General features: G+C 49.9%; 1 protein-coding gene across 1 annotated transcript in view; it reads right to left on the bottom strand.

The window, feature by feature from the left end:
* Positions 1-12,602, bottom strand: part of LOC135818478 (alpha-methylacyl-CoA racemase-like) — a 124,434-nt gene that overhangs the window by 34,530 nt on the left and 77,302 nt on the right. The gene's annotated exons all lie outside the window — the stretch shown is intronic.

The following is a 12,602-nucleotide window of genomic DNA, read 5'->3' as shown; positions in this document are numbered from 1 at the left end:
TAGTTCCTTCGCACCAGACTTGTTTCAGAGGGAACTCCCTTTTCACAAAGATCCGCTGTGTATTCACGCAGTGACTTGAGATGGCAAGGAGCTGACTCGTTTCAACTCGGAGTCGATTGATGACTAATTATTTCTGGTTCGATTGCTAAGAAAAACCCCTGCTCCGGCAGATCGTTTACGTAACAAATTAACAATGTACTGGCCCATCCATATTAGCGTTACATGTACTGGCCCATCCATATTAGCGTTACATGTACTTCAAGTACATATTACACGTGCATTATACAGTACGGTGAGATCAGGCGCTGAAGTGGGAAGTCACCTGTATGTCCTGGTAATGGTATAGCAAGAAGGTGCATGATAGTGCAATATACATGTACACAGGAGAGCTGCCGTAGGGGGCGGGGGCGGGGGCTGGGGGATTCATTACCTGCACCTGCATGTAGCTCGCCATTGTGACCTACACGTACATGTACATGACGGATTGTGCATGATTGTATTCACCAACACGTCCATACATGTTGCGGCCCTTTGTCTTCTTGATGGGTGGACGAAATGCGTCTTCAGCAAGCAACACACTAACAGATGACCAGAGATAAGAAGACGATGCTACTGACTGTGGCCCCGAAGCAGAGAACTCGTGACCATGTCCATATACATAGTCATTGATGTACACTGTACTTGCGTTTCGATGAGTATGGTAAAAAAGGCGCGCAAATTTCGTGCACTGACACAATGACAGGGGGATGAGCGACCCAGGCGATGAGCAGACAGGCAAGTGTCATTTTCACTCCCATCTGGGGTGCTCTGTCAGCTGCCTCGAGGCATGACACAGTACGGCTGGCATTGTAATATTGCTGTATGTGCAATCCTGTACGAAATAGTGGTTGCGGGTGGAAACGGAGCGTCTCTGTAAGTTTGTATCCCTGGTGATGGTTGTGCCCGGAGAGCAATATAAGTGGTGCTCTTCACGAGTCTTCAGGCACAATCTTCCTCAGCCTACTCAAGCTCAACTGATGAGGGGTGAATTCCCCGAAACACTGTGTATTCAGCAGGGAGTGGTGCTTTCTTGCAGGTTTCACGTTTGCATGTAGCAATGCCAGCCGTACTGTGTCATGCCTCTAGGCAGCTGACAGAGCTGAAGTCGCATTTTGTTAGTGGACACTACATCTGGGATCGGGATGCTAGTAGCGGCAATACAAGCACGCGAGAAGTGATCGTGGACGAGGAGAAAGGACGACAGAACTCATTGCTAAGCTCCACATTACTCATGTGTTGGCCATGTTAGCAATCCTCTCCAATGAAATAACTACAGTACTTCGAAGTATGTCAGCAGTCAGGAGATCACTCTCCATCTACATGTTTTTTTTTTTTTTTTTTTTTTTTTTTTTTTTTTACTATGTTCACACTCCCAGCTCGAAAATAATAAAGAAAGACAATGATACTGAGACTAGGACGAACGTGACAACTATTGAGCAGGGGCTGCACCGAGACGCAGCAGTGATGGTGGGGCATTGATGGCTCTGCCGACCTGAGGTCTCGGCATCACGGCCAAAAACACGCACCAAAAACAAAGGATAGAGCTGTACGAGTCAGCAAAATGAAAAGAAAGGAAGGGTTAACATCAGCGAGTGTGCGGGAGAAACTGTGAGACTATTAACAAATTACAAGGGCTGTTACTGAGAGGAGCATCATCATGGCTGATCATGGCGAGTCGGTTGTCTGAGCCAGTTGTGGTGCATAGATAGGGATAGAGGAGAACGACGAGAGCATCATCATAGCGAGTCGACTGCCCAGAGCCAGTTTGTGCTTCGCAGATGGCGATAAACATTAGTTTTGAATGCTTGCATTCCCTTGCTGTGGGGAGGCTGGGACAGAAGAGCGGCGGGGAGGGAGTTCCAGTCACTAATACTGCAGTGCGGGAACGAGCGCTTTAATGCCAGCGGGACAGATGCAAGCAGCTGGTGTTGGAGCTGGTGGTCATGGCCAATGACGCTACCATGCTCGCTGCGAGTTCTGGGGCTGGATGAGGGGAAATGGCGCGGTGGCAAAACAGAGAGCAGCTGCGGAGGGCCAGGCAGGTAATGCAGCTTGTATAGGCAGGCAAGCGAGGCAACAGTACGACGGATGGCCAGGCTAGGTAATAGTGCACCTGGACCGATGATTCGCAGAGCACAGCGTTGGATATGATCCAGGCGTTGCAGGTAGCTGGGCGGAGCACCTATCCAGATGAGGGGGGCATACTCCATAACTGGTCGAACAAATGCCTTGTATACTGTGGTGCGGCCGGCTGGAGAGAGAATGTGCGCTGCACGGCGCAGGAAGCCCAGGCGTTGTTTGGCTCGAGTGGCAACCTTCCGGAGATGAGTGCTGAATGACAGCTTCGAGTCAAAGGTCACTCCAAGTAAAGAGAGCGCCTTCTCCTCAAGGACAGGAGTGCCGCCGAAGACAATACGAGGCAAATTGATGGGGGTTCTGCGGAGAGTGGCGGTCATGGCTTGGGACTTCGACGGTTCGAAGGAGATGCGCCATCTGCGGCCCCACTGATGCAAGCGATCAACAGAAGTCTGGAGGCTCAATGCTGCGTCGGCTGGGGATGTGTCGAGGGATATCAGGCTGTACAAGGTAGTATCGTCGGCGTACGCCTCCAGGTGGGCTCCGGGTGACAGGGTCTCTGAGGCGTCGTTCACGTAAATCAGGAAGAGTGTAGGGCCGAGTATGCTCCCTTGGGGAACTCCTGCTGATATGGTATACAGCGATGAGGTTTGGCCGCCCACCAAGCATTGAATGGACCGTCCACCTAGGTAGGAAGAGAGCCAGGTATGCAGGGGACCGCCAATGCCAAGATGGCGGACTTTGTGGAGGAGGCCAGCATGGGACACACGGTCGAATGCTCCGGCAATATCCACGGCTAGAATACGTGCTGCACCGCCTCGGCCGACGGCTGTGATCCAGGCGTGGTGTAGAGCCTGTAGCGCATCTGAGGTCCCGAGGCGGCGACGAAACCCGAACTGGTGGGGTGTCAGGAGTTTGTAACGCTCAAGGTGATTCATGAGCTGACGATTGATAACGCTCTCCATGATCTTAGAGATTATGCTCAGCAGTGAAACTGGACGATAATTCCTTAGGGCGGATCGTGAAGATCGCTTGTGGATTGGAACCACGTTGGCAGTCTTCCACATTTGTGGCTGGACTCCGTGCTGGAAGCAAAGAGCAAAGAGCTGACACAGTGGCTTGGCAAGTTCTCTGGCGCATTCCTTCAAGACACGAGCGGAAATACCGTCGGGTCCAGTCGCCTTTGAGGCATCCAGGCGAGCTAAAAGCCGGTGGACTGCATCCGGGCGAAAGTGGACTGTCGTTAGTGCAGGTGCGTCAGCGAATGCCGTGTCCGGTAAGTCCATCGTGGTAAGGTCGCGGCCTTGCACACTGCACTTGTGGGAAAAGAAACGTGCGAAAGCCTCCGCTTTCTCATAGCTTGTGGCCCTCTCGCAACCTTCACTATCAACGAGCAGGGGAATGTCAGTGTTCCGACCCTCGCCACAAGCACACTTTAGCTTTGTCCACCATTCCTTCTCCTTCAGGGACCCATTCGACAAGCTATGTCTGAGGCTGTTCTCTTTGGAAACTCTAGATCTAGCGAGGACTGCGATAGCATTGTTTACAGAACGGGTAAACTCATGTTTCAGTGCAAAATCGTGAGGGTGCTTCCTCCAAGTGCGCCAGCGTTTGTCCTTCTCCTTCATGGCGGCTGCACACTCAGGTGTCCACCATTTCGGATCCGTTGACTTCACTGTCAGTGTCTTGGACGGAACGAACTGGGAAACGGCTTTCATGATTGTGGCAGTAACGTGCTCACACGAAGTTTCTGGGTTGGGAGTAATGACGGTTGACCAATCAACCTGGCGGAAAAAGGATCGGAGGCGGTTCCAGTCTGCCTTTTCATAGCGCCAGACAGTTCGTTGCACCGCCGCTTCATGGGTAGGAAGAACACCTGTGAAGTCCGAAAGAATTACAGCGTGGTCAGATCGACCAATAGGGGACATTATCTGCGTGGTCACTGGAGAGTTGAACGTGGACATCACCAGGTCGAGTGTGTTATCCCCGCGAGTAGGACTCTGAACGTGCTGCGTGAGAAAGTGGGCTGTGCATGTGTCTTCGAGGGCTTCCCCCGCAGGTGTGGTCTTCGAGCTATGGAGCCAATTGCGGTTATGCACGTTAAAATCACCGGCGAGTATGAGGTTGGCACCAAGTGCACGAGCAGAGGGAAGGATGTCATCGAGATGGTTAATGAGCGTAAGGTCACTGGGCCCCGTCGAACCTGGCCTGTAAGCAGCGCCCAAGACTATCTTTTGTCCAGGGGACAATTGAATGGATAGCCAAATGAGTTCGTGATGTGGAGAAAATAACTCATCAATTACCATGGCTGGGAGTGTAGATCTGATCCATACCGCCACTCCGCCACCGCGTGCTGTTCGATCCAGCCGGAAGGTGGTGTAGCCAGGGAATGTGGAGTCGGATGGTGGAACGGTTTCAGGGGAAAACTTTGTTTCCGTCACTACTGCTATGTCGGGATTATGCTGGTGCAGTGTGTGCTGGAACTCAGCTAGCTTGTTTCCTAAGCTAAATGCATTAGTGCAAAGGAGTCTGAGTGAACATTTAACGGTATTGTGATGAATGACAGAACTAGGCATGGGTGTAAAAATGAAAGTTAAATGTGTATCAAAGCGGTAAGTTTCTGAAGTGACTTACTGCAGGACTTGTTGGCCACTCTCAGGAGATTTTCGTTTCCGTTTTTTCCGTTGCTTGGATCCAGTGGTGGTGGCACTCTGGTCCCGATCAGGTGTGACGCTATGGCGTGAACGCTTGGATCGGTTGACTTCCCACCCGCCAGAATCAGGATCATCGTCGCTATGGCCTCCCAGCTGTGGGCCTAGGGCTGTACATGCATCGCTGTCTGCCTTCTTGGCCTCCCTGTCGGAGTCGCAGGGCAAGTTAGACAGCTGCTGGTTCTCTGGCTTGGATAAGCTTTCGTTGTCGACCAATGATTCAGTATCAGCAGAAAGAGGCAACTCTTCAGACTCAGAGGAGCTGGAGTCGCTCTTGTCAGCTGCTGGGAGATCAGCCTGCTTAGACTTGGATGTTGGGCATTGTGATTGGGCTTTACTTTGCTGCTCTGTCTGGGCTGGGTTTGCGACCACATCAGACAGGAGTCGACGTGTGCGTTCAGTGTCTGTACATGTAGGTGACGTTGAATGCTGTGACTGCTGTGTACTACCGGTACTGGCAGTGGTACTGCGGGCCTCAGGGCAGTCCTTGGCAAGGTGCTCTGGCTTGCTGCAAATCCGACACGTGGGCTTTTGGCCACTATAATGTACGCGGAAAGTGCCTTTCCCGTCTCTGGATTTCACGTACGAAGGTACGGCTTTATTCGACCCCAGTACAAAGGTTGCAAAACGGACTCCGGTTGCAATAACAACGTTGTCCCGTACCTTAAGTTTACCGTGGCGGATGGCGCCCTGCACGGTACCGTATGGAGCAAGTGCGGCTGTAATGGCGCCATCCGACACCCACACAGGAACATCGTGAATGTGCAACTGAACATGAGTGTTTTCTGTCAAGGATTTTGGAAGGATATGTTGTCCATTGATATGGAAGCCATTCTTCACGACTAACTGGGCAAGCTGGATATCTGTGAACGTTAATCTGCATTGGCCTACCGAACTGACCTGGATAGATAGGATGAGCTCAGCTCCTATTCCGTGTTGCTCGAGGCATGTACTATGATTATGTGCATAGACATGTGTTTCGAAGTGGTCCGTGGATACCGTTGTGGCCAACCGTAAACGGCCTGGTTTTACTACTTTACTAGTCTTTACGTTGATCTCTCCTGGCATTGATATGGCTCCGGTCCTGGAATGTTAAGACCAGCTTTTGCTCGGTGCGTGATGTTGCTGTGCACGGATGTGCAGCTCCTCCTCCGTCGACTGATATCACACTAGTCACAATAGTCGTGGATGCAGTAGCTACGACGTCAGAGAATTCGAACTGAGTAACACGTTAGTTCAACCCACTAGCGGCCGGACGTCAAGATGTTATCGCAAACGCGGCGGGGTCCAGGTCACGAAAACATGGACTGATTTCACTGAACTCGGGACTGGGATGGGATTATCGTTAGGTAGTGTGATTGGAGTATCTAGTAGTAGGCATTCGGTTTGGGAAACAGTGCATTTGACTGGTCACGTACTATGGTGCGCAACTATGCTGCAAACACACACACACACACACACACACACACACACACACACACACACACACACACACACACACACACACACATGATACCCGTTCCCTGGACACTCCGGCGTCAGAGTACAATGCTTTTGCGACAGGATGACATCACTGGTGTCAAAATCGTGTCAACAAAGCTTCTTGCACAAAACACGAAAACAATGCTTTTCAATGCGGTTGTCTAGGTCGACACATACATGTGTTCAGCTGGCGGTATGTCAGCCCCATAAAATATTTGAGCAGCGCTACACCACTACTACAGCTCATTCATTAGAAACCGGCACTCTAACTTTTTGGTGTCTGCCGCACATAGTTGTAGATCTCCCAGTAAACAAAATCACAGTGACCACTTCCGCTGTATAGCTCGCTGGGCATCCCATTGCTTTGTAAGTTGATAATCCCTTCCCACTTTGTGTACGTGCTCTTCATCTTCTTTTTTCTCTTCTTCCGTGGTTGGTCTCACCCTCTCCTCAATTCAATTGGCTGTCTTGACATGCCACGAGGTGCAGAAATAAATAAAATAAAATATCGTGAAAACAACAGTACGAAATAGTGGTTGCGACTTCGGCGATGATTTGTAGTGGTGCTTTCTTGCAGGTTTGCCGAGTAGAAGGTTCGATGGACTTCTCGTGTTCTCTGGATGGCAGTCGTGAGTTAGTCAAATGTCAACTCAAGTCGGTGGAATAGCGCGGGCTCCGGTGTGGAGAGCGAACCCTTTCTGACAAATCATCGCTGAAGTCGGAACCACTATTTCGTATTGGTGTGCCCAGCGTGGGCTTGCGACTAGCTGGTTTGGAGATGATAGCGTTGTAAATGACGGAGGGTCCTCGACGTCTGTTCTCACCGTCCAGGAGCAACACTGACTCACGCTGGTGTCTGGTGTTCACGAGGTCTTTGTCGCGCTGGAAACTGAGCGTCTCTGTGAGTTTGTATCCCTGGTGATGTTTGTGCCTGGAGAGCATTATAAGTGGTGCTCTTCAGGCACAATCTTCCTCAGCCTACTCAAGCTCAACTGATGAGGGGTGAATTTCCCGAAACACTGTGTATTGAGCCGGGAGTGGTGCTTTCTTGTAGGTTTGCCGAGTGGACGGTTCGATGGACTTCTCGTGTGCTCTGGATGGCAGTCGTGAGTCAGTCAAGTGTGAAGTTGTTGTTGTTGTTGTTGTTGTTGTTGTTGTTGTGTTTATTTTAGTTCGCAAACCAAACGGTGAAGTTGTTGTTGTTGTTGTTGTTGTTGTTGTGTTTATTTTAGTTCGCAAACCAAACGGGCACATCTGTCCAATGAAAAGGTGGCAAATGTTAGAAGCTTTGTATATCCGTAAGTTAGATCCTGAACTTTGCATACAGAAAGAAAATGTGTTGTCGCTACAATTGTTTGGTGTTACTCCTCGTCGAGGTGGTAACAATGTAACTTAATTTGCTCACTATGTTGTTAAAAAATTGGTTGTGAGCAACACTGGCTCACACTCAAATAACTGCTTTTCACCAGAAAAATATTATATTTCAACGTTTCGGTCATGAAATAACCATCATCAGGAATGAAGTGGGCACACCGGTTAGGATGGATTAATATACGAGGAGCGCTGCAAACTGATAACAAATCACACCTGCATGCACTATGACGAGAGAGAGAACAAAAGGACAAAACATCACCAAAAAACCCCAGGTATAGAAATAACGCAATACGCGACAACTCTAAAAATGGCACAGGTACAAGCAACAAACAGAATGTACATGTGCACTAGGTGCGTGCAGACATGTAATTGCAGGCGCTAGCAACAACAGTAGTAGTAACAGTGCACTAGTTCAAGGGGTGCTAAACCACCACCATCCAGGAAGAGCGAGTATCAGGGCCAGAAATATGTACAAGGCTTCACCAGAGAATTCACAGGAGGTCCCACCCTGCGTTATTGTTTATGCTGGGGCTCGTGTCGCGAATTTGTATTGCTTCGCGTATTCTCCTCCTGGCCCGATCCGACTCAGTGGCAAGGACGCGAACCTCTGTGAATGCCGACTCGCCAAGCGGCAGTACCTCGTCGCCATGGTGAAGTCGGTAGTGCTCGCCCAGGGCTTTTCCAGACGTCTTGTTGCGTGAGTTATCATTGTGTTCTTTTGTTCGCGTTGCTACACTGCGGCCAGTCTCTCCAACATACTTCTCCGAGCACTTGCAGGTCAGACGATAAACCACGTTGCGTCTTGTGCATTCTACCTCGCTCGATTGGCATGCAACGCAGGCGGCTTTAGGCCTTCCTCGTCGCCTCGGGGCAGCGGGATCCACCCACTTACGGCAGCAAGGTCCAGTGAGGCTGGACTTAGTGACGCTGTTGGAAAGCCTTGCATTCTTGTAGATTATCTGTACATTTAGATTGTATTTGTTTAGAAGACGGTGGACCCTGTAGTGGATGGCATCCGTTTTGAATGGTAACTTCAACGTGGATCGATAGTCTTTCTTTTGTTTAGCAGGTCGTCTGGCTCGTTCATGAGCAGTCGCGATCACTTTGTCAGGAAAGTTGTTGAATTTTAATGTGTCAATAACCTTTTGCTCACTTCGCTGGCGGGCTGCAGGATCAGAGGAAAGGCGGAGGAATTCCGAAGACGCGATGGCGAGTTTTTGCTGTTGCGGAACGCACGAGTTGAAGTCTGAGACGAGGCCACTGTGGCAAGCTTTGCGGAACAGCTCGAATGATATTGCGCCCTCGGAGGAGACATGAATAGTCGTGTCCATAAAGTCAACCGACCCAGTTTCCTCCGAAGATTGATACGTGAACTTGATGCTCGCATTGGCGGTATTGAAGAATGCAATCAGCTGGCGGAGAAGCGCGGCCCCCAGTGTCCACAGCATAATGATGTCATCAATATAACGCTTGTAGAGTACGGGAGCACCAGGCGAGTTTAGCAACAGCGAGGTTTCGAGGTCATGCATGAAGATAATCGCAAACGGGGGCGCTAGGTTGTTACCCATGGCGATGCCTTCCCTCTGGTGGTAGACCTTCTCACCAAATCTGAAATAATTGGATCTTAGAACGAAGGTTAACAGCTCTTCGATCTGCTCCACGCTTAAACCAAATGTGTCAACAGACTCGATGTGCTGCTGCAGGACTCTAGCAACCGCCTGCACCCCTTCAGCGATAGGGATACTTGGGTAAAGAGCGACCGACTCTTTTGAATGCAGAGTACGGGGCAGTTGTGACTTTTTGAGCTCTGCAAATTTTCAAGCCCAACCGGCACTAGGCCGGTCTGGAGGTAGGCATAACAGGCCCCTTGATGTGACAATGTCGTCTGAGGAGTCACCCACCGCACCAGCAGATAGTAGTAGTAGTAGTAGTAGTATTTATTATTTGACTAGGGGAGTCCCAACAGGCATGGCCTTGTTACAGGGAACCCTAGGTGAATCTTTGTGAGGTGAGCAAAAGTACCAGCAGATTGTGCCTGACGACAGTTTGGAGGAAGAGTGTTCCACCGACCTGCCGCCAGAAAAGAAACTGAGCGCAGTCCATACCCAATATGTACAGTAGGTAATACTAAGGCAGCTGTATCCTGGCCACGAGTACGAGCATTTGTGTGCGGGCCAACTGAACGCAGGAGAAACAGTGACTGAAGGAGGGGGCTAGTAATTGATGACAAGCAGCGATAGACCAAAACGTATAGTTTCAAATTAACTCGTTGCTCAAACGAATACAGATGACACCGTTGTAAAACTAATGCAGTTGGGGTCATTCTATCTAAACCAAATGCCTTCTTCATCGCAATATGGCTGACCGTTACAAGCCTGTTATATAGGGTAGTTTTCAAACAGTGCACATACGCATTACTTGCATATTCTAGAGTAGACTGTATAATTGACAAGAAGAAAGTTCTCCGAGCTGTAGCTGATAAATTGCGACGGCCATGAGCAAAACAGGCTAGTTTAGCGAAGACCACTGAACACACCTTTTCTACTTGTGGGCGGAACGTTAGATGCTCATCGATTAGTATACCGAGGTATTTCACAGTAGAGACAGGGGAAATGACAATACCTTTACAGGTCAGGTACAGGGCTGGGCTCAGTGCAGGCAGGGCAGGACGCCGTATCAACATGAACTGTGTTTTAGTGGGGTTGAGCAGAAGGCCTTTCTCATCAAGGTATTGCTCTAGCAACCGCATACTATCCTGCAAGCGTAGCATAATTGTAGCCACATCAGAGCCGAATACGTAGAACGCAATATCATCAGCGTACAGCTGCACGACACTCTGGTGAAATATATCGGGTACCCGGCGAATGTAGACGCAGAAAAGCAAAGGCCCAAGAACAGACCCCTGGGGGACCCCTCTTGTACAGGGTTTGGTGTCACCCTTCTCACCATTGACAGTAACCTGCTGGCTGCGGTTCGTGAGATAGTCTGAGAACCACTTGAGGACAGTGCCGCCTAAGCCAGTGGTGGCTAGCTCTCCCAGCAGACCTGTGTGCTGCACACGGTCAAACGCCTTGCTCATATCCGCAAAGACTACTCCGCATTGGTCACCGTTGTCAAGTGCTCTGTTCCATCTGTCTATGCAAAGTGTCAGGGCATCCTCACAGCTATGGTGTGAGCGGTACGCAAATTGTTCAGCTGGTATGGCTGACAGGTCTGGATTCTGGGTGAAATACGAAGTGACTTGCTTGTGGACAACCTTCTCTAGGATCTTGGCCGCGATAGGCAACAGTGAGATTGGCCTGTAGTTGGTGGCTGAGGTCTTATCACCAGATTTGTAAACAGGGCAGACATGGGCATGTTTGTAGGCAGCAGGAAAGATGCCAGAGCGAAGAGACTGGTTGACGATAACAGTTAACGGATACGAGACTGAATCTCTGCAGGATTTCAGGATGCAGGACGGAATATCATCGGAGCCGGTGGCTTTGTTGGATACCAGAGATTCAAGCAACTTGGTGATGGTATCGACGCTGACGGTATCAAACTCCAAAAGAGTAGTGTTATTGGGGTCTGCAACGGGTAGGGGCAGCTCGACTGGTCTGGCAGGGTCATGGACGATCTCGGCGAAGGTAGTTGTCAGATCGGCGAGTGTGGCTGCTGGGGCAGCCCTCACTGCTGTTCTACCAGACAAGCTATTGATAATGGCCCATTGGCCTCGTGGGTCGTGGCGACGATTTTTGAACTCTCTGATGTAATACTGTGACTTCAGCTGCCTGTTGAGGAGAGTGCCTTCTCGCCGTATTGCACGATACCTCTGCAGAAGCTGTTGATCTGACGGGTGAGTGCGTACTTTTCTATGTAGGTGGATTCGTTGCTGGAGGAGGTGTTTCAACTGAGGTGTCACCCATGGCTGAGGCTTCGGTTTACTGAAAGCTGGTGAGACCACGGGGCAGATCGGTGAATGTTTGTCTAAAACTCGAGTAATACAGTGTGAAAGCTGGGTGACTTGTGCATTGACATCAGCTGACTTGGGGAGAGGCTCCAGAGTGCTGTCGATATCATCGCAGAGTGTAGCGGGGTCAATTGCATGTGGGAGCGGTTTGCGCACGAATTTGAGGCGGGAGTTAGCTTGCTGCGTGGCTTTGTAGGAGAAGTTAGTCAGAACGAGATCATGGTCGCTCACGCCGTCTACAGATACTACAGTTGTCTTAACATGTGGTGCGGCAGCATAAACGAGTATTATATCCAGACATGTCTTGGCAAGTCGCGTTGGTGAAGTCACGACATTGCGGAGGTGAAACTCCTCACACAGATTGGACAGGTGCTTGTAATGGTGGTTATTTGATGATTGCTGTAGCACATCAGTGTTAAAGTCCCCTAGTACAATAATTCTGCTAAATGTACGGCTGATGATGTCAAGATGCTGACTGCACAGGTTCCAGAAGTCGACAGTTGCACTCGGTGGACGATATATACTGCACACAGCCAGCTCAATAGCCTTAGGTTTGGTACACAGGCGAAGACGAACAGAGACACACTCCACTCCTAGCTCAGTGATGGGAATTCTGATAGAGTGAATATCAGAATGGACATAAATGCATACCCCTCCACCATGTAGATCTCTATCCTTGCGATATAGATCGTAGCCTGGTATATGAACACTAGAATCGGGTATGCTGCTGTTTAGGTGGGTTTCATTCACTGATAGCACGTGGATCTTATGGTGGTGCAGGAGATGGTGAATGTGATGGACCTTGTTTCTGAGACTACATATATTAATGTGAGATATGGTGAGTTGGCTTACTGGATTGATGACTTCTTGCTCTTCGGGTAGCAGCACAGGTACGCATATTGGTTTAGGTGTTCTGGTTTGTAATGTAGACCTTGCTGTGATGGACAATCAGGAGATCCGGCATCTCGCCA

This window comes from Sycon ciliatum, chromosome 5 (assembly GCF_964019385.1).
Source record: "Sycon ciliatum chromosome 5, ocSycCili1.1, whole genome shotgun sequence".
Classification (NCBI taxonomy): domain Eukaryota; kingdom Metazoa; phylum Porifera; class Calcarea; order Leucosolenida; family Sycettidae; genus Sycon; species Sycon ciliatum.
Note: the sequence above shows the minus strand (reverse complement) of the source record. Positions and strands in the feature narration are given on the sequence as shown.